The following is a 22,902-nucleotide window of genomic DNA, read 5'->3' as shown; positions in this document are numbered from 1 at the left end:
CTATGGTAATTTTTGTGGCCCTTCTCTGGACCTGCTCCATCAGGTCCATGGCCTTCCTGTGTTGAGGGCTTGGAGCTATTGAACAGGAAAATGTCTTAGCTCTCTTAGGATAGAGTTTAAAGTAATTTATTGTTGCATATACATCATTTTCTCAGTTTACTCTAAATTGAGAGGTGTGGTAGCAGGAAGGTAGCTTTGAAATAAGCACTATGTGGCTCAGTTGGTAGCACATAAGACCCTTAATGGGAAGGTCATGAGTTCAAGGCTGCACTGGGCAGTAGTGTCCTCCCTACTCTAGTCATGGGGTCTGTGGTGACAGGTTGGACTCGATGATCTTTGAGGTCTCTTCCAACCTTAGAGATACTGATACTGATGTATTAAACGATGATAATGCTTGGAAATAGTGCTCCCTGGATACCCCCAGAACAAATACACTGAACTGTTAGCAAAGCTATGGTTTGTTCATTTGCTGGACTCCCAGAGGGCATGCCCTCAGCCAGCTCTGAATCTAAGGGTCCTCAGAAATCTGACTGCAAAGCACAGGCTACTGAATAAACTCCTTCCAAATCTCCAAGTGAAAGGAAGCCTTTCTCAGACAGATAATCCATACGGATTCAGCGATCCAGGATCAGAAACACGTCACTGGGCCACCTCTCTGAGATAACAGGGGAAGCATTCATTAGCTGGACTTGTTATTAGCAGGAGGCAGTTCATTGAGCACGCTGCTTTCTTTGGGCGTACAGGAAACTAGTTGTAATTCTGCTGGACGTGCTCAAGCTTCCCTTTCACTGGGGCTGGAAATGAAAGAAACTTCCAGCTAATGAAAGCCAAACAGCTGGCACATTCAGGAAAAACACTTGCATCCTAATGATGGTGGGAGAAGTAATCTCTCTCATCAGTTCATTTCATAACAATCACGTAGGTGGTGTGGTGAGACACTAAGTACAGAAACCTTTCTTTGCCCCCCGCAGCAGGCACCCAGATCTGCCGCGTTTGCTGTGCGGATCTACTGACACCCCAGATGTTTGCCAACTAGAAACCAAAGATGATGTCAGCAATGCTGCTGCTCACGGATTGTGCACTCCCCCTCAGGTCTGCACAAGTAAAGCCACATTTTTCAGGGGTAATATTGTAGATTCACAGAATGGTTTGGGTTGGAAGGGACCTTAAAGACCATCTTGTTCCAGGGACACCTTCCCCTAGATAAGGTTGCTCAAGGCCTCAAGGCTATGTAAATATTTGCCCTAAGAAAGAACCCAGGAGCCTAACTACCAATCCCAGAGGCACTTCAAATGGGGCAAAGCAAGAGTTAGACATTTGCCTAGGCAAATAGTACTCAAGCTTCACACAAAGGTGTACCCACTGCAGCAGAGCCAGAGGCTCTACCTGTCCAGCACTCAGTGCTCCTCAAAGTGAGACCCATAATGGTGTGAGACCTGTGCAAGTGCTGATGCCTATGTCTGGGATGAATGAGGGCAGCAGCTGCCCCAGGTGACATCACAGGATGTCACAAGGGGATACTGAAGGCAGCAGTTGCTGTAAACCCTGCACCCAAGCAGGGTAGCTCAGGTGCCAGCAAGCTAAAAGCGCAGCACTTCCCCTTTGGCCCTGCCTGGCCAGGCCAGGGCTCTTGACTTGCCATAATCCTGATCCCACACAAGCAATCAGGAGCTGCTGCACTCAGCCCAGAGGCGTTAGCCAGTCCCCCTCATCAAGGCTATTGAGACCTAGACCAGAATCTAAGACTATAGAATAAAAGAATTGTTTTGGTTTGAAAAGACCTCCAAGATCATCAAGTCCAACTGTCAACCTAACACCACCATGGACATTAAACCCTGTCCCAAAGTCCACAACTTCCTTGAATGCATCCAGCAATGATGACTCCACCACCTCCCTGGGCAGCCTCTCCCAATCCCTCACCTCTCTTGCAGCACAGAAATTTTCCCTCAGCTCCAACCTAAACCTCCCCTGCTACAATTTCAGGCCATTTCCCCGCATTTGATCATCTGATACTAGGGAGAAAAGACCAAGCCCCACCTCACTCCAGCCTCCTTGCAGGGAGCTGGAGAGAGACAGAAAGTCTCCCCTCAGCCTCATGTTCTCCAGACTAAACAACCCCAGGTCCCTCAGCCTCTCCTCACTCTGTCACTGCTGAAGGAGGGCACAGGCAGGTTGACAACACACCTAGGATCCAATGGTTCTGCCTCTTTAAGATGGAGAACAATCCCAGCTCAAAGAAGGGGCTTGTGTGGAGAACAGCTCTTTGAATTGGGGCTTGTGGGCACTGTTGGGGAGAAGCAGCAGCTTCAAGTGTCCCTCAGTGTGAGCAGTACCAGCACACACTGCTGATACCCATGCTCATGGCAGACATGGTGCTCCTTTGGATTTCTTGAGAGGTAGCCATCTTCAGAAGCCTTCCAAGAACAGACAGAGAGGACAAAGGAATGTGAGGGCCTTCTCCCACTGTTTGGCTAGCAGAGAGGATAAAGAGCAACAGGGGCAGGAAGTGGATACATTGCTAGGGACATGACACTTCTGCTATCACTTGGGTAAGTGTAGTGCCTGGAAATAGGCACAGCTGACCCAGCTCCTATTGCACTACCAGACAACCATTTTGAATGCCTCTAACTCTTCTCCTGGCACAGTCCAGAGGCTGTCCCAGGATGGGAGGGAAGCAGATGTAACAGTGCCTGTGGCAACTATTCAAGGCTGCAGAACAAAAGAACCATTTGCAGGGAGCCTCACAGACCTCACTGTGCAAATCTCAACTGAAAGTGGTCTTACAACAGCAGAAATTCCAGGCAGGCAGCATTCCAGTGAATGCAACACAGCTCTGGCTGGCTTCACTTAGCAATGGGTCTAACACCCACTTGCAGTTGAACAATAGAGAGGAAGCAGGAGAGATTGTAATCGAGGCTGGAGCTACCTGAACAGATACATTTCCAGGGTCAAGTGCCTAGAGAGGTTTTGCACTGAGCTCAGGCAATGCAAGTAGGGAAAAAGAAGTTAGACCAAAGGGTAAGCAACAGGTCCACCCATAGGACAGTGCATGTTGCATTCTCAGGTCTCTGATGTTGTTCCAAGGCCAAAACAGTGCTAAGCCTTACATCAATCAATCATTTTTCCTCTGGAGAGCTCTGTTTGTGCTAGCAGCAGCCTTGAGCTATGTCTAGTGTGCAACTCATCAGCCGAAACAAGTGTAGTAATAATCATGGTCTACCATGGCTCATCAATTCAATGTAGACTCCACTTTCCAGCTGATGCTGGGAAATCTGGGACATTCTAAGCTATTGAGCTTTAAGTTACAGGGCCATAATTCCTTATCCTGTTCTCTACCTTTAAGGAAAACATTGGCTATGGTGTGCTCAACGTACAGGCAAGCCAGAACGGTGCAGGCACAAAAGAGGAGCCAAGGTTAAGAGAGAAGCACATCTTTACTTGTTTACAGGTACCCCTGGGGCAAGCAGGCGTACCAGACTTCTGGCTGCATTTCAAGCAGCTTGTGTGGCATAAAGATTCATTGGCAGAAGTGATGCCAAGGCCCACTTTAGCTCTCCAGAAAACAAAGAGGACGCTGCATGGGACTGAAGGGTCATGGCAGCACAAATTAAACAAGGCTCTAATGGCCCAGCAGAAGCAGGCTAGAACACTGACATCTCCATTCCCCCAGGCACAGCAGAGCTCTTTGTACTAAGCTAACACAAACTCCAGCAGATCTGGTAAAGGAAGGACTGCAATGCAAGCAGCCACATCGGCGTTCTCACACCCCCTGACGAGTTAGTTTGCTGTGTCTCACAACAGAGGATGGTAGGGCTTGGAAGGGACCTCTGGAGATCATCTAGTCCAACCCCCCTGACAAAGCAGGATGACCTTGTGCAGGGCACACAGGAATGCAGCCACATGGGACTTGAGAGTCTCTAGAAAAGGAGACTCCACTCATCATCTTGCCAAGCAGCAGCTCTTACATTTTACTCAGGGAAGACAAATCTTTTCCATGCATTCACGGATGCCCTGGCAATGATGAATCTATTCAACATTGCACAGCATGTCTAGTAGCTACAGGCCAGCTCTACCTTAGGAAGAGTCAACTCTACCACAAACAGCTTGATGGACACTTCCCTACATATTTGATTCCAAAGTATAGAAACAGAGGGAGGATTCTGTCAAGCTTATTTCCTGTGAGGTTCAAGACTCCAGAGGTAGGTCAGGTACAGAGTGACCACCTGGTTTGGTGACTGCAGCCTAGGAAAGGTAAGCTGTTCCACCCTGCCTCCCCAGCAGGAACAGCCACACACAGCTTTTTAGCCAATTGACAAAGAAGCTAGGCCAGCCTGATGGAGTGAACTTAGGTGGTTAACAGCGAATTCAAAGGTGCAGCACTGCACTCCCTGATCAGGACGCAGCAAAGCATGCAGAAAACTGCCCCTGAGACACAGAACTGGTGGTGAACGTAGAGTTCTTCTCAACAGACAGCATTTCTACAGCAAAGGCTTGGTGGGTTGAGCAGGGAACTTCTAAAATAGGAGTCCCCAAAGCATCAAGCATGCTGGAAACTCATTACAGAGCTGTTAAAGGAAAGAGACAGTGTGAAAGTACATCATCAAATTAAAATTAAGTGTCAGTTATTTATGAGCCAAGGACATCAATTTATGGACCAAGAACAGCTCTGCATCCCATCATCAGCTTCTGACCTGTTGTGTCAAACAGCAGCTGTTTTCTTTGGCTGTTTCCTGGTCTGTGAGAGCTGTGACTGTGACTGTGCTCAGGGTGGGAGTAGAGTGACTTCTCAGATTTTTACCATCTGCTACCTCGTAAGCAAAGCTTGCTTTCCCAGGACCAGCAGCGTAGCAGGTCAACCATGCACCTTCACAGCTAGGCACTCAGGAAGCACTTTGCAGTGACACTAGAAAAGTATTGAAACCAGTAAAGCTTCCTCCCTAAACCATCCCCTGCCAGGCTCTTTCACCAGAAGACTGAAATCCCACGGCTGGGATTCGGTGTATGCATACAAAGTACTGACTGGGGCTTCGATCAGGAATTGGCACTTGAAGAACTTCAATTCTTCTCTAACCTAGAAGCATTGTGGCCTCAGTGCACTCAGCAGCAAACTAAACAAACTATTTTTGTCCTAGTGAATCACCAGAAATTACATCTCCAAATCACAGAATCTCAAAATCATAGAATCATAGAATCAGTAAGGTTGGAAAAGACCTCAGAGGTCATCACGTCCAACCTGTAACCCAAGACCTCATGACTACTAAACCATGGCACCAAGTGCCATGTCCAATCCCTTTTGGAACACCTCCAGGGATGATGATTCCACCACCTCCCTGGGCAGCACATTCCAAAATCATAGGATCACTTAGGTTGGAAGAGACCTCCAAGATCATCGAGTCCAACTGCTAAGCAACTGCAAGGTCACCACAAACCATGTCCTTAAGCACCACCTCTACATGACTTTGAACACTCCCAGGGATGGGGACTCCACCATTGCCCTGGGCAGCCTGTTCAAGGGCTTAACCACTCTGTGAAGAAATTGTTCCTCATGTCCAGTACAAACCTGCCCTGGTGCAACTTGAGGCTGTTTCCTCTCATCCCATCACTTGTTACTAGGGAGAAGAGACCAATCCACATCACCAAAAGAAAGCCTGGAGCAAAGCCACACTGACCCTGAATAACTGGATGAATAGTAGTCACATATGGACACACATTACAGGTGCAATGACATTCCCCTCTACTCTGCCCTGGTGAGAACACATCTGGAGGATTGTGTCCTGTTCTGGGCTTCCCACTTCAAGACGGACAGGGATATACCAGAGAGTGTCCAGCAGAGGCTATGAGAATGGTGAAGAGACTGGAACACCTGTGTGATGAGGAAAGGCTGAGAGTCCTGGGGCTGGTTTGGAGATCTCATTAATGTTTATAAATATCTGAAGGGTGGGTGTCAAGAAGAAGTGGTCAAGTTGCCTGCAGTGGTGTTCTGTGATAGGACAAGGGCCCATGGATACAAACTGGAACACAGGAAGTTCCACCTCAATGCGAGGGAAAACTTCTTTATTGTGAGGTTGACAAAGCCATGGAGCAGGCTGCTCAGAGAGGTGGTAGAGTCTCCCCCTCTAGAGACTTTGAAGACCTGTCTGGATGTGTTCCTGTGTGACCTGCCCTAGGTGATCCTGCTTTGGCAGGGGGATTGGACTCAATGATCTCTGGAGATCTCTTCCAAACTCTATTATTCTGTGATTCCATTATGTGATTCCCACATGTGTGTCTGTATATAGATACAGAGAGAGTACATTCAGTCACAAGCACAGCAGCAGTAGGGATGAAAATTTTATCTCCTAGAAGCACTAAAGCAAAGATCTGAACCTTAGAAAGACTGTCCTCAGTGGACTTCAGAGCAGGTTCTGAGTTACAGCAAAGGACAAGCTTCATGTTTGACTATGCCTGATGGCTTCCTGGAATTACCTTGTCACAGCTAAAGCAGAATGATGTATATCAGGTTTGATGAACAGAAAACATTAAACATCTTCTGTACATGTAGAAGGCAACACTGATGCTGTTACTGTGTGTGGCCTGATTTGAAGCTGAGTTCTTCCATTAGCTGTGGCTGGTTCTCTTGGGATGCAAAGAGCTGCCAGTAGAAAGTAACTGCATAGCAGCACCAGGAAGCTGGGTAACAAAGCTTTGGTGTAACCAGCTAACTGGATCTGATTATTTCTCCAGACATGAGCAGAGATGATATTCTCCCAAGGATATTCTACCTGAAGCAGACATAGAAGGGCAGAAGAGCACCATATGTTAAACTGTAATATTGGCTTTGATCAAAACTGCTCTGGGAAGAGCTGATCCAGTCAAATTGCATCTGACTGTAGTAATGTCATAAACCTTGGAGCAACATGTAGACTGCTGCAGTGTTCCTAGGAGAAGAACCACACAGCAACTGTGCCACCAGTGGAGCAATCCATTTCCCAGCCAGAAAGAGCAAAGAATACTAACAACAATGTGGTCTGTATGCTCTCATCCATGATTGATTCAGTGGATAACCTTTGTGTCTGTAAGAAAGAAGGTTAATTCATACTTGATTTTGAAGGAGTTCACTTACAGAACATAAACTGGGTTTGAATGGTAATAAGCTGATTAAACAACATGGGAGAACAAAAGAAACCAGCTTTGTAATTAGGGCTATAAGCATTTGTTTTGAACAGCGGAACGAAGGGAGCTAACTAGAAAAGTCAAACCTGAGGAGCACTGCCTGACTATGAAGGAGGCCTAGACAGCTTCAAATCCCAGCTATCCAACCCTTCAGTATTGCAAGGAAGGAAGAGAAAGGCCTTGAAGAAGAAGAACTCCCTGGTTTATTCTGTAGGGCTGCAGACCCAACCTCTGAAAACCTAAGGCTTTTTCAGGAAGCCTAAAACCAGCCACAGTGATGAAGCCAAGAATACTACACACAGTGAGAACTGCTACAGCAGAATCTCAGGAAGATCTCAAAGTCCAGACACAGTATTTTCCTGGCCTTGAAAGCTTCATGCACATTGCTGGGTGCACCAAGTAGGGAAGGATGAGGAAAAGACCAACTTGGGTTCCCCTGCAGCCAGAAGGGTGTTTTGGGAAGGATAATTTTAAGTATCAATGGAAATTTTTACCTTCTTTTCAATGAGGACATTAATGCAAACTATGGTATAGAAAGGGGGTCAAAGGTGAAGAAGAGAACCAGTAAGGTACACAAAGGTACAAAAGAAGAGATCATCATAAAGTGAAATAAAAGCTTGAGGGCCCAGAAATCAGTCAAACCCAGAGTTCCAAAATTAACAGCATACAGAGCTGACCATCACTAAGACATTTCTTTTAAGTAGGATACTGCCTACAATTTGGGAGTAGGAAACAAATTACTCCTGGTTAGAGAAAAGAATTTTCTCCAAGTCTATAAAACCTACTTCAATGGCATGGAGACCAAGTACTCTTCCCTTCAAATTTCCTTCTAAAGACATGAAAAGGTTGGAAATTGCGTCCCAGTTTACGATGGTTTTCAGACTAGGCAGCGTGTGACAGACTAACCAAAGAGATTACTTCATCAGATAACATTCTCCAAGTGCTGTAGATCTCATTAATCTGGATTTTAGCAGAGTCTTCAAGCAGTGTCACATGGGAAACTGTTGCTTAAGCTGCACCTAGCAGAGGAATTGAGAAGGAGGTAAACAGTTGGTTGAAGGAAGACAATGGGAGAAATCCTGACGACCTAAGTGATTATTAGAGGGTCTTAAAAGTAGGCCTTGGAACTTATTGATCTTATTGAACATTCCAACCAATAACGGTGCTGCTGGTATTGGGAACAGGTTGGCAACACATCTGGCAGCAGGGATACAAATATTAGAAGAGAGGACATAGATACTACAGAAATAACTAGATGCTCTGAAGTAGCAGAAATAGGATAAAATCCAATGAGGCACAACTCAAGGTCACGCATGCAGGGAGTACAGGAAGGTTCCTGATATGCTGTAAAAACTGTGAAGGAGGAGGACCAGGGAGTTTTAGTTAAATACAGTGAAATTACAAACCATGAATGTGATCCAAATACAAAAAGGCAAATGGGACAGACCTGTTTCCAAGAGGAAGGAGAAAGCAGTGGCGTGGCTGAGCAATGGCAAGGCACAAAACCAAATGCCACACCCCATTTTGATCACCACCTTAAAAGATGGCTGTCCAACAAAAGCTCTTCAAAAAGAAAGAAGATAGATAGCAGACTGATTACTCTGGAAAGCAGGAGAAGGACCTGAGCTGCAGAAGCCCCAGATCCAGGTGAGCACCAGTGACAGAAGAACAAAACCCCAGCCATAGCCTTGGTTTCGAGTGGCGCTCAGCAAGCACACCAGCCATGGCATGGCATTAGTGCTGGAGCAGTAAGAACTACAGCTGGAGGTGCAGATGGTCTTTTTCAATCTGAAGCGCCTAATACACATTTGAAATGATGGCCTTAAAAACAACAGGGCTAAACTGGACACAAATGTGGCTGTTACCACATCTCAGCCCTGAAGGTTGAAGAGCAAACTACACAAATGCCCTTCACAAGTCCACTCGTGGTGAAAATTCGCTCTGCCCTTTCCATTCCCTTTAAAGACAGTGCTTGTGGCTAAGGGACATTCACAGACCCCAAAAACATTCACACACACACACACACACACAATTTAAAAGGCAGATAGGAAGTTTAAAACTGGGCAGCTCAAACCAAAGCCTGTAGCACACAAGGAACCAATTCTAATGTCATACCTTTAACCCTTACGATAACAAATGTGTGGTCATGGCACTTTGGGGCACGGTTTAATGGCCATATAGTGGTCTTAAGGTTGGTGGTTGGACTTGATCTTCTTAGAGGTCTTCTCCAACCAAAACAACTCTGTGATTCTATGAACACTTCAGCTGTACAGCAACTAAAGACCAGAATCCAGCACAGCCAATTCATTTTCTTTTTACTCTTAACAGCTTCAGTCTCATCTGTTTCATGTTATTTGAAAGTGTTTGTGAGCAAATGTGGATGGAATGAATGGAATGAAGCTGGAGGTGGGGAGATTCAGGCTGGAGGTGAGGAGGAGGTTCCTCACCATGAGAGTGGTGAAGCCCTGGAATGGGTTGTCCAGGGAGGTGGTTGAGGCCCTGTCCCTGGACAGTTTGAAGCCATTGCTCCCTATCACTACAGGCCTTGGTAAGCAGTGTCTCTCTATCTTTCATGTAAGCCCCCTGCAGGTACTGGCAGGATGCCATTAGGTCTCCCATTAGGTCTCCCTGGAGCCTTCTCTTCTCCAGGCTGAACACCCCCAGCTCCCTCAGCCTGTCCTTGCAGCAGAGGTGCTCCAACCCCCTGATAATGTGAGTGTGATAATGGATGTGAGGAGGAAGTTCTTCCCCATGAGAGTGGTGAAGCCCTGGAATGGGTTGTCCAGGGAGGTGGTTGGGGCCCTGTCCCTGGAGGTGTTTCAGCCCAGGCTGGATGAGGCTCTGGCCAGGCTGATCTAGTGTGGGGTGTCCCTGCCCATGGCAGGGGGGTTGGAACTAGCTGATCCTTGTGGTCCCTTCCAACCCTGACTGATACTATACTATGATACTGTGAAATGTTTCTTTAGCACAAAATCAGTCTCCTGCTCCTAAAAAAGGTGTTAGCATCAGAGAGCCCAGACAGCAGTAAATCAACAAGCTCTTTATAAAAGGAAGAAGAAATTAAACCACCTAAATAGCAGGTCTTTTTATTATGATTATTTTAAAGAAAGAAAAACAAAAATCCCTCTAAGAACCCTCTCCACCTTTCCAAGGAACTTGGCTGCACAATTTGCCAGGTGACTGCCTCTCTGGCAGAGCTATTACGCCTGAGCAAATATGACACGAGGTGACAATACAATTATTCCAACCGCTGATTTAGCACATGTAGAAAACCACTGAGAAGATAGCAAGCCCCAAACTTCCTTGCAGTCTGAGTGCTCACTCTCCAAGGGGAAGGTGTGGAACACAGAAGTTTGGGTTAGCTTCCTTGCTCCAGCAGCTCCGTGTGACAGCTGTGGTAGGAGCAGCTCCTCGTTAAGCAGAGCAGCCCTCTCATTACACTGCGCTCCTATTTCAGAGGGTTGTAACCGTGAAGCCATGTGGATTATGTTGCTGAAACAGGAGCACCAGCTCCCACAGATAAAATGCATCAAATAACCCCTGGCTGACCACTCTGCTGCCTACCCAGGAAAAGATAAACCAAAAGCAATAGTTGGATTCAGATAAGAGTAACTGAGAATTCATACAGAAAGCCTCAAACTCTCTAAAGCAAGGCTCAGTCCTGTAAAAGTCCACTATACATTAATATTAATAGCATTAATTATTCACTGCATCTCCTATACTACCAGCTTACCAGCTCCAGCCAGCAGCTGGTTTTAGAAGAAGGAATGATATGTGGGACCTGGAATTAACCTGACAGGGCAACCTGGGACCCTCTTGTAAAGACACAGCACCTCAAACTCCCCTGTGCAAATATACACACAAGACATGTAAAGCACAATCAACTTGTTAATAGCTCTTCTTACAAAACAGAAGGCAGCAATCACTCAACTGAGCCATTTTTTGGGTACCTAAAGCAGTGTCTTTAGGTTGACAGCAGTGTTGCACTGAGGAAAACGCAGAAAGGCAACAACAGGAATTAGTGAAGTAATAGCAAGTGTTGGCAAAATAATAGCAAGCAACCAAAGAAATACACAAGGAATAAATTACTATGCAGTAAGAAGGGTTAAATGGGAAGGATATTGCAGGGCTGATCAAACAAAGTTGACTTGTTATCAAATTAACTGTTGTTAAATGAAGGGTAACCGTGGTATGAGAAAACAGGGATGAAGGGAGAGAGGGACTAACAAAGTACTAACAGTTACTTCTACACCGAGTTCAGAAGCATACCAACAAATTAGTCATGCAGCCTTTCAGTTTACTAAGCCTCAACTCCAAAACCTGCAAAAATGAACTAAAATTCCACTTGGCATGCCAGCCTGTTACAAGTGCTGCTCTGCAAATCAATTCCTCTGAGGACAAGGAGAGCAGTTGTGGCAGCAGTAGTGTCCAGCACACATTCATTTCCAGCACCAATAATGAAAGAGCAAGTGTTAACATCTTTTTGTATTTGGCTGCAGGGCAAGCAGAGAGATAGGAAAGACACAGACTTGGGTTTCACAAAGGACGTTTTGCCTGAAGCCAAGAAACTCCTCTGTTTTCCTGACTTCCCCCCTAAAGAAGGAGAGCAGAATGACTTGCTAAATAGATAAATAAACTATCAGCTCTGGGGGCAACCTCACTCCCAAGGGAAAGGGAAAAAAAACCAACAAACAAACCAACCAAAGAAGAAGAAAATGTATATTGACTTATTAGTTGAAAGTTTGCTGCTGTGGCATGTGCAGCCTGTTTGCCCCCCAGGTGCACGCACACATTAACACCCCATCACCCACCTGCCCCCCCAACAGACCCAGTAACACACGCAGCAACAGCCCTTTGTGCTCAGCACACGTGTCTGGCAGAAAAACATCCCACGGAGCAGTAAAGACGAGAAAAATACCTTTGCACATCAGACCAGGATGCCCACAGCCATTCTCCTGCTCCTGCTCTGCATCCCAGCTGCTGCCGCCGCTGCCCGGATCGCAGTTCTCGGCCGGGCTGTGGCCGCCCTCTGCCCGCAGCACCGGGACAGAGTGGGGACGGGCACAGGGCAGGGAGCACAGCAGATGCCCCCCGGACACGGATTGGGTCCCAGGAACAGTCGGTGTGAGATTGTCTCCCGCTCGGCGTCCCAGCAGCCTTCCCAGCAGCTCTCTGCCTGCCCAGTGGCGAGGACGGCAGCAGCTCCCGCTTGTTTATGAGATCATTTGACAGGACAGGAGTAATCCCTTCAAAGCCCTTCTCAGCACAACAATGCTGCTGGGTAAGTCCGCCTTACCCGAAATAAAGGAGCCCGATGCCGTTGGCTAAAACACGGCAGCATCGTGCTTAGGAAAAGTATTTCAGGCTTTCCTTTCTGTTCATTAAATGCAAAGAGCGTTCACTGGAGCTCCCCTGTGCACAACAGCCTGCACAGAGTCACGCTGCTCATCACGGGAGGCTGCACGGGCACCTAATCAAGTGTATTACAACTTGAATGATTAATAAGAACAAGTGGGGGTTCAACCCCAGCATCCACCTTCTTCAGAGCCTCCTCCATCAGTCCAGCGAGCCTGCCTGCACCTGGGCTCAACTGCTGAGCTGAAAACATCTAGGGCTGCAAGTTCCAGCAGGAACGAGAGAAGTGTAATTGTGTAACTTGCTGGGAAATGGAGAGAAAGCTGTTACAGTGTTTGTCATAGAGTCACAGACAGCATCAGGCTGCAAGGGACCCTCAAAGGGCATCTTCTCCATCCTCTGCAGTGAGCAGGGATGCCTCCAAATAGATCAGGCTGCTCAGGGCCACATTGGCTCTGGTCTTGAACATCTCAGGGATGGGGCCTCAATCACACCCCTGGGCAACCTGTTCCAGCACTTCATCACTCTCACTGTGAAGACCTTCCCCCTAATGTCCAACCTCAATCTACTGTGCTCTGGTTTCAAACACTGTTCCTCCTCTATCACTACAGCCCCTTCCAAACAGACCCTCCCCAGCCTTCTTGTAGGTCCACTTCAGACACTGAAATGCAGCTCCAAGGACTCCCCAGAGCGCTCTCCATGCTGAACAGCCCCAGTGCTTTCAGCCTGTTTTGGACTTTCTTGGCAAGGGATGGGCACCAGTTAAATGTGACTGGTCACAAAAGCTGCTCTTCCCCTTCTAATAGTTTTTTGTGGCCAAAGGTAAATAATATCAGAAGTTCTGGGTCCATTTCCTGCTGAATTGTTGACTCTATTACAAAAGAAGTGATATTTTTCTTCAGAATAAGACTTTTTGGTAACAGTACAGGTTGAGACTAAATAGGAGCTCACAACAAAAGATTTCTTTGGTGTAGTAATACCATAGCAAGTTAATTAGCTGAAAACCTGTGCTCAGGCTAAACTGCTCATCAGCTCTTCCAATGAAGTGCACAGAATTATGGCAAAACTCCCCAACGCTGCTGGGTCTCCTACACAAGCCCTACTCACCAACACAACCTCATACCTTAATCTCATGCCACAGAAACTCTCCAAAGGTTCTTTTCCTAAGAGAGTAACCAGAATGAGCATTTTCTGTGTTCAATGAGACCTAAAATGTTACTGATAAGAGGACTCTGCACTGGTGAGACTGCGCCTCCAGTGCAGTGTCTGCTTTTGGGCACCGCTGCACAGGAAAGATATTGAGGTGCTGCAGCAGGTACAGAGAAGGGCAACGAAGCTGGTGAAGGGTTTGGAGAGCAGGGCTGATGTGGAGAGGCTGAAGGAGCTGGGATTATTTAGCCTGAAGAAGAGGAGGCTGAGAGGGGCTGGCCTCATTGCTCTCTAGAGCTACCTGAAAGGAGGCTGAAGAGAGGCTGGGGCTGGCCTCTTCTCCCAAGTACCTAATGACAGGACAAGAGGACATGCACATGGGGAGGTTTAGGTTGGATATCAGGAAGAATTCTTTGCTGCAAGAGTGGTCAGGCATTGGGATAGGTTGCCCAGGGAGGTGGTGGAGTCACTATCCCTGGAGGTGTTAGAAAAATGCATAGATGTGGTAGTTTTTAGGACATGGTCATGGAGGTGCTGGGTAGAAGGTTGGACTTGATGATCTTGGAGGTTTTTTCCCCACCTTAATGATTTTGTGATTCTACTCTATGATCCTATGCATTAAACCCTCTGATACAGACTGCAAGCAACAGGCTAACCTCTTTCCCAGAGTAGGTGAGTGTGTTGAGGTAACAACTTATCTGTTCATAAGCTATGGCCTTCCTGTGACACAAGCCTGTCCAGAGCATAAGCCCCAAACACAGAACTCCAGAACAGAACGAGGTGCCCACACACTCTCAAAGCACCAAGGCCAGCTCCCAGTATACCAAGAGTACTAAACCTCCCAGTCAGAATTTTGCTTTCCCCCACAACAAAAGCATTCCTACAGGCAGAAAGGGCTATCCAAGAGAAACTGCTGCAGAGCGAGAGAAAAGACTCCTTGCTTCAGCACAGGCATGTATAGTAAATATTTCATGTGCTACAAGAATGTTGCTTAGGTTCCTTTCAAATTTCCTCACAACAGTATCAAAAGGAACCAATTCACCTCATGGTGCTGCAGTAGCTGAGGAAAACCTGGCAAAAATCATGATGACCTACTTGAAAGGTGCTCATCAGGTTCTTTGCCTCCCATGACTCTCCAATGAACACATCCAAAACATAGCCAGGAGCATCATTTCACAGAGGATTTGGCCTGCAATCAGTTGATGAGCATGGCAAGGTCTTCTTGAAATGTATTTAGAAGCCCAAAACACATTGCCAGAGTGAGGGCTGTGTTTTTATGCACTCATGTGTCTGGGAAATAAGCTCTGCTCTTGCAAAAAGCAGGGACTAAGGTCACATCAGAGCCTTGCTTCCACTTCTCTAACCTCAACTGCTGTTGCCAGGAAAGTGCAGCTGTCTTAGGGATACCAGTTCAACCCACTGCTGTCAATACCAGACACATCTTCTGATGTACTGCAAATCCCAGAGGGGTAGGAGTTGGAAGAGACCTCTGGGGATCATCCAGCCCAAGGCCCCTGCTAAAGCAGGAGCACCCACAACAGCTTGCCCAGGATCACAGTGTCCAGGTGGCTGGTGGCTTTGGAATTTCTCCAGAGGAGACTCCACAACCTCTATGGACTGCCTGCTCCAGGTCCCCAGCACCCTCACAACAAAGAAGTCAGCCCTCATGTTCAGACAGAACCTCCTGAGTTCCATTCTGTGCCCATGTGCCCTTGTCCTATCACTGGGCACCACTGAAAAGAGTCTGGCTCCATCCTCTTGTCCCATCATAGTAGTATCACAGTATCAGTCAGGGTTGGAAGGTACCACAAGGATCATCTAGGTCCAACCCCCCTGCCATGGGCAGGGACACCCCACACTAGATCAGGCTGGCCACAGCCTCATCCAGTCTGGGCTTAAACACCTCCAGGGACAGGGCCCCAACCACCTCCCTGGACAACCCATTCCAGGGCTTCACCACTCTCATGGGGAAGAACTTCCTCCTCACCTCCAGCCTGATTCTCCCCACTTCCCTATAGCTCCCCATGCCCTATAGTTCTTGCCCTCTCAGGCTGCTTTTCTCCAGGCTAAACAGCCCCAGGGCTCTCAGCCTTTTCTCCTCACAGAGATGCTGCAGGCCCTTCAACATCTTTCTGGCCTTCACTGGACTCTCTCCAGGAGTTTCCTATATTTGTTGAACCATGGAGGCCAGATCTGGACACAGTACTCCAGACTGCACAGCTGTTGCACGGCTCTGATTCTGCTCACAGCTAGATGTGGATACAACAGGCTCTGCAGTTTATAGCTCTTTAAAATATGTACTTGTGTAAAGTGCCTTCCCATCTTCCAGCTATTTTAAACACCTTACATGACATGAAGATCATGGGAAATTATGGAGCTTGTCCTCCCAAAACACATTCTTGGGCAAACGAAGGAGAAGAAGGTGACTGGGATCACTCAGCCTGGATTTACCTAAGTTAAATCATGCCTGACCAGCCTGACTATGATAAAATTACAGCAATAAGAAAGTGATAAAAAGTGAATGAGGAGAGAGCAGCTGCCATTTCAGGTGACCTTCTCAAGACTTTCAGCATTACAGAATCAGAGAATCACAGAATGTTAGAGCTTGGAAGGGACCTCCAGGGGTCATCAAGTCCAACCCCCCTGCCAAAGCAGGATCACCCAGGGTAGTCCACACAGGAATGCATCCAGGTGGCTTTGGAAAGCCTCCAGAGAAGGAGTCTCCACAGCCTCTCTGGGCAGCCTGCTCCAGGGCTCTGGCACCCTCACTGTAAAGAAGCTTCTCCTCATGTAGAGGTCAAACCTTCTCTGTTCAAGTTTGCATCCATTGGTCCTTGGCTTATTGCTGTGCACCACCCAAGAGCTTGGCCCCCTCCATTTGCCCTGCACCCCCCAGATGGGGTTCCATGATGGGGCTTGGATGTGGCAGGAGGAGAGACAAAAGACATACACTGGAATAATAATACAAGGGTATAAGGGATAACTCTACCTCCTGGGAAGAAGCAAGTGATGCAGCAGGTTGCCAGTGAGGCTCTACGGTCTCCATCCTCAGAGCTTTTTGGGATCCAACTGGACAAAGGCCTGAAGAGCCTGGTGTGACACCAGAGCTGACCCTACTATGGGCAGGATGATGGACCAGAGACCTCCCATGGTCCCTTCCAACATAAACTCTCTATCTTGTCTCCAAGGAAGTTACATACCTATAGACAAGGAGGGGAGTTTCCCCCTTATTCAGTAGCTGCTAAGAAGAGTTAAAAATTAGCAGCTACTACTTAGGAAACAAAGCATTAGAATCATTTGAAAAGCTCTTAAGATCATTGAGTCCAACTCTACACTGCAAAGTCCACTAAAGGTTGGATCAGGTCTTAAAGTTCCCAACATACCCACTTCCAGATAAAAGCAAGACCATAACCACACAAAACAGTTGGAAATACTCATGATTTTAAGATGTTTTGTGGCCAGCAGGACGAGGGAGGTGTTTCTCCCCCTTTGTTCTGCTCTAGTGAGACCCCACCTGGAGCACTGTGTCCCATTCTTGTGTCCCTGGCACAAGGAGGACATTGAATGATTGGAGTGGGTCCAGAGGAGGCCACAAAGATGATCTGAGAGCTGGAGAACCTCTCCTGTGGGGACAGGCTGAGAGACTTGGAGCTGTTCAGCCTGGAGAAGAGAAGGCTCCAGGAAGACCTTAGAGCAGTCGTCCCACACCTTCAAGAAAGCTGGGAAGGAACTTTTTCCAAGGGCTTGTAGTGACAGGATGAGGGACAATGGCTTTGAGCTGGCAGAGAGGAGATTTAGACTGGATGTGAGGAAGAAATTCTCGACAGTGAGGGTGGTGAAGAATAGGTTGTCCAGGGAGAGTGTGAGCAATCTAATTGCGGCCTTCCAGGATCTGAAGGGGGCTACAGGAAGGCTGGGGAAGGACTGCTCAGGATCTCAGGCAGTGATAGGACTAGGGGGAATGGAATGAAGCTGGAGGTGGGGAGATTCAGGCTGGAGGTGAGGAGGAAGTTCCTCACCATGAGAGTGGTGAAGCCCTGGAATGGGTTGTCCAGGGAGGTGGTTGAGGCCCCAGCCCTGGAGGTGTTTAAGGCCAGGCTGGATGAGGCTCTGGCCAGGCTGATCTAGTGTGGGGTGTCCCTGCCCATGGCAGGGGGGTTGGAACTGGATGATCCTTGTGGTCCCTTCCAACCAGGGTGTAGTTGATTCCCCTGTCCAGCTCATTGATAAGGGTGTTAAATAGAACTGACTCCAGCACTGAGCCCTGGGGAATGCTACTAGTGACTGAGAGGTGAGGTGTAAAGAGAAAGGATGGCAGTTGACTGTGGAAGGAACTGGGAAGGCTGGAACATAGTCTGCAGAGAGCTGCAATCTGCCCATCTGTTCATAGGGAGGGATTACAACAAATCCCATTGAGCTTTCATATTCACAGATCCAGGAGGAGCAGTAATTGGTTTACTGAAGTTAGGTGGATTCATCACTTTATCTCGAATTCCACTCCAGGCAAATTCATTCACAGTATTAATTCTGCTCTCTTTTCCAGGGGCTCATTTGTTCTGCAGCACTGGAAATATTGTGTGAATGAGAATCACAGGAAATGCCTATTGTGTACTCCACTGCTTTATTAAAGCATATCTGTTCCTCCCCTCCCCCCCCCCCAAATATCATAAAGCTAATTATAACTGCATTTACACAGCTCCTTTCAGAAAGATTATCTGGGACTCTTTATAAAGCACCAAATGACTCCCCCCCAGCACTGGCAATAGGCAAGCAATGTGATATAGTCCATATGCAACTGTGCAGGCTGCCATAAACACTTATATTCATGCTGCTTCATCTCTGCCAGGATTAACAGCGTGAGAAAAGCTGGCCAAGGACACCTATTTAAAGAAGCAGCAGGTTTAAGTAGCAGGACAGGACCTTCATCTGAAGTATGGCACAGCTAATGCCTGTGGAACCTCTCATTCCTCCTGCAAAGACAATGCTCTGGGCTCAGTCCCACCTTGTCCTGCCAAGGAAATGGAGCTTCATCTGTTAGGAGTAATTTTGGAGCAGGTCTTCAGAATGCCTGCACAAAGGTAGCAGGAAGAAGCATGCAAAAGTCTGTGCAGGCTTTGCACAGGGCAGGATTTGGACACTGTTTCTTACCTGCTCTGCTCTGGAGCATAAGAAAGAGTCCCCAGGGCAACACACAGAACGTGGCCAGGCTGCCAGTCCTGAACTGAACTAAGATTTCAGGGAAATGTTTAGTGCCTAAATGAAAGCCACAGCCCTGAAAGGCTCCTCTTTCAGGCAGTAACTCTGTGCTGCTGGCAGACCACAGGCTTTTTGACCCTTGCATTTCCCAGCTCCACCTCTGTGGAGGCTTAGAACTTAGCCCCACCAAGGCTGAGAAACACATTTTCCACCTTAAGCCAAGTGAAATCCAGAGACTGAGGGCCCAATGTATTAGGCTTCCTTACACATCACCTCCCACCGCCTCACTCCCACATCCCACTCCCTCCACAGAAGTACTACTACAATTTCTGCAAAAACTCGTTTGGAGGAGGGATAGAGCTGCCAACATCCCCCACACAGCTCATGAAACCAAGCTCAAGCCCTTCAAGCCCAGAAGAAAAGAAGAAAGTCCCTGGCTCACAGGAAATTGCTCTGAGCACCAGGATAGCAACAGTTCTGGCAGCGCCACTCCTCACCTCTGCTGCTGAATGCCTGCCAGCAAAGCAGGTTTTCCTGGGCTGCAAAGCCAGATTAGGAGATAACTCCTCTGTAGCCTGGTGATCAAGCTGTGTGATGTAAAATGCAGAGAAAGTCCTGGGACAGAATCCCCTTCTGCTTGCATGTTTGAAACAGAAAATGTGAGCTCTGCTTAACCCTTGGGTGAAAGAGGATCAGAATCTATTTGCAAAGCAGCAGCCCAGTGGGTAGGCACAAAGCTCTTCTCTCAGGCTATCCAGAGGGGTTGTGAAGTCTCCTACTATGGAGGCTTTCAAGGCCCATCTGGATGTGTTCCTGTGTGACCTGCACTAGGTTGTATGGTGATATGGTCCTGCTCTGGCAGGGGGGTTGGATTCAATGATCTCTGGAGGTCCCTTCCAGCCCCTAACATCCTGTGATCAGCCCTGGTGGAGAAAATGCCACTCCAGTATACATGTCCTAGCCGGGGTCACTGTGTTGTGGCATCTGGTGGCATGTTCACAGACCCCAGTATAGAGTAGCAAAGAGACCTGGAGCTGCCCAGGGCAGTGGGGCTGGGTGCTGAGGCTACCTGCAGCTGCTTAGTATAAGGTTGACAAAACCAGCAATGGTAACAGCACAGCTATGAACTTCTACTACCAGCACACCCTTGAGAGCCCAGGATTCAGCCTAGGATCCAAGAACCCCTGAAGATGAAGATGGGTTGTTTAATTCAATGTTTGAAAGGCAGGGTGGAGTGAGGTGGGGGGTGGTCCCTTCTCTTTCAGTACCACAATCACACACACAGAATTAACCAGGTTGGAAAAGACCTCTGAGATCATCAAGTCCAACTTACTACCAAACACCATCTAGTCAACTGAACCATGGCACCAAGTGCCTCATCCAGTCTTATTTTAAACACTTCCAGGGAGGGTGACTCCACCACCTCCCCAGGCAGCACATTCCAATGGGCAATCACTCTGGGAAGAATTTCATCCTAACATCCAGACCAAACCACACCTGGGGCAGGTTGAAACTGTGTCCTCTTGTTCTGTCCTTGCCTGCCTGCCACCGACCCCCACCTGGCTACAACCTCTTTTCAGGCAGCTGTAGACAGCAGTAAGGTCTCCCCTGAGTCTCCTCTTCTCCAGGCTAAGCAACCCCAGCTCCCCCAGTCACTCCTCACAGGGCTGTGCTCCAGACCCCTCATCAGCCTTGGTGTCCTTCTCTGGACACCTTCCAGCATCTCAACATCTCTCTTAAACTGAGGAGCCCAGAACTGGAGATAGTACACAAGATGTGGCCTAACCAGCGCTGAGTACAGGGCAGAATGACTTCCCTGCTCCTGCTGGCCACACTATTCCTTATGCAGGCCAGGATGCCATTGGCCTTCTTGGCCACCTGAGTGACAGAATGAGAGGAAAGGGCCTGAAATTATGCCAGGGGAGGTTTAGGTTGGATATGAGGAAAAACGTTTTGCTGCAAGAGTGGTCAGGCATTAGAACAGGCTGCCCAGGGGAGTGGTGGAGTCACTGTCCCTGGAGATATTCAAGAAACATATGGAAGTGGCAGTTTGGGTCATGGTTTAATGGCCATGGTGGGTTTAGGTTTATGGTTGGGCTCTTAGAAGCCTTTTCCAACTGAAACAATTTTATGATTCTATGACTGCAGCAAATACAGCAAATGTATGCAGACAACTATAAAGATCATGCATAGGTACACAGCCATACACAGACATACTAAAGGGTGAGCACATTTTACTTGGTGGTGAAGAGTTGAGCAGGTTTCACAGCTTGGAAGCACCCCTTTCTGACCCACGTGTGGAACCCCAAACAAGCTTGAAGCACTTCAAGCACAAGACAGTGCCAAACATCTGAAGTCAGTGTCAAATGATAACCAGGAACTGTCAAATGATAACCAGGAACTGTCAAATGATCACCAGGAATTAGGATGGTTTTCTTTCTTCTCTCTTTCTGAATGCAATGGCTGTGAGACATGTGTCTGAGGAGCTCTCCTTGCTAGCACAGTGACAACCCACTGTGACAACCCAAATGCCATGGTCTTCTCCTAGAAACATCTCCACAGTTCAGATGCCCATGGTGCCCTTCAGTTACTGTCAACAAGCAGGCAAAAATATACCAACATTGAAAACTGTTTTCTTCTATGTACTGCTCACCAAAGCATGAAACCCAGCAGCTCCACAACCACATGATGACAGCCTGGCTTGCACTCACTACTACAGCAATGAAGAGGGCTGAGCTACAGATGAAGACCATTTTATCCCTGTCCAACTCAAACCCAACTTGTTTGGGGCTGCATTCTGCTTCCCTCCCACCAGCTGAGCTGACAGTAGGCAGCAGGGGAAATAAAAACCCAAGAAAAACACTGAAATGATTTGCTCATCCTGCAGCAATGAAAGGCCAGAGAAATGCATCATGCCAAATGAAATGTCCTTTCTAGCAAGGGGGTATTTTATATCCCAACATTAGCTCTTCAGAGAGTTCTGACATCTCCTCAACTAGCAGTTCTGGAGAAGCTGTAATCCTGTCGGGGAGATCTCCCTAATTGCTCCAGCAAGAAACCCAAAACTGCACTAGGGAGATTTGGGTTATTTGTTTCTCTCTCCCATAGCCTTCTCCCATACCCTGCTTGCTCTTTCCAGCTGTCATACTCAATGCTGATCAATCCTTATCCCTGGAAATGATGAAAAGACACAGAGATTTGGTGCTAAGGGATGTGGTTTAGCAGCAGACTTGTTAGTTAGACTTGGTAATAGAGTTGGTAATTAGACAAGGTTGGACTTGATGATCTTAGAGTTCTTTTCCAACCAAAATCATTCTGTGACGATCTGCTTTTCCCTCCCTGAACTTTATTCTTTAAATGGTCATTTTGGAACAGCTCATCACTCACAGCTCAGTTGTTGGAAGGGTAGAAGGCTCTGTTTGAGGACACTGCCCTGCTTCACCAGCAGAAATCACTGCAGCACAACACACTCTACATCCTGCAGGATGCAGCACAATGCCCAGGGAATCTGCTTTGGGCCAACTACCACACAGATGGTTTACATTCTTCTTGTTTTCCCTGTTCACCACACAGCCCTCAGCAGTAGTTTAACTAACTACTGAAGCTTTACCAAGACATAATCATTTAAAAGTACATTTCTGCTACCCAACCTGCATTGATTTCCCCCCAGGGCACAATGGCAACCTTCATCCCGGCATTGACACATCTGGTTGGATCCTCAACCGAATTCCAGCTCAAATGAGAGCTGCTTTCCTCCTGCAGATCCACGCACCACGTATCTGCAAGTGAACTGAGGACGGCAGGTCAGCTGCCTGCGAGCTCCTTGTCAGTCAGGGCTAATTCCTACAGATTAGAGAAGGAAATCCTTACAGTTCTGCTCAGGTCCTAACCCCTACTGTTAGTGAAGAGCATTTTGGCTCTTCCTAAATTATCTTTTCAGGGGAAGAAAAGAAAAAGGAACCCACCAGAATTCATGATGCCTACCTGCACTGAAATATCAGAGGAGGTGAACTTAGACCACCAACCTCTGGCTGGAAATGGGTTCCCTGA

General features: G+C 47.6%; 1 protein-coding gene across 1 annotated transcript in view; it reads right to left on the bottom strand.

Annotated features, from left to right (window-relative positions):
• Positions 1-12,205, bottom strand: part of PCDH15 (protocadherin related 15) — a 365,652-nt gene extending 353,447 nt beyond the window's left edge. The window contains exon 1 of the mRNA XM_068140381.1: positions 12,071-12,205. The gene's annotated coding sequence lies outside the window, so the exon portion shown is untranslated. The remainder of the gene's footprint in view (positions 1-12,070) is intronic.
• Between the last annotated feature and the right edge of the window lie 10,697 nt (positions 12,206-22,902).

The sequence above is a fragment of the Melanerpes formicivorus genome, unplaced genomic scaffold (genome assembly GCF_026170545.1).
Source record: "Melanerpes formicivorus ecotype bairdi unplaced genomic scaffold, bMelFor1.0.p_v2 SCAF_6, whole genome shotgun sequence".
In the NCBI taxonomy this organism is placed as follows: Eukaryota; Metazoa; Chordata; class Aves; order Piciformes; family Picidae; genus Melanerpes; species Melanerpes formicivorus.
Note: the sequence above shows the minus strand (reverse complement) of the source record. Positions and strands in the feature narration are given on the sequence as shown.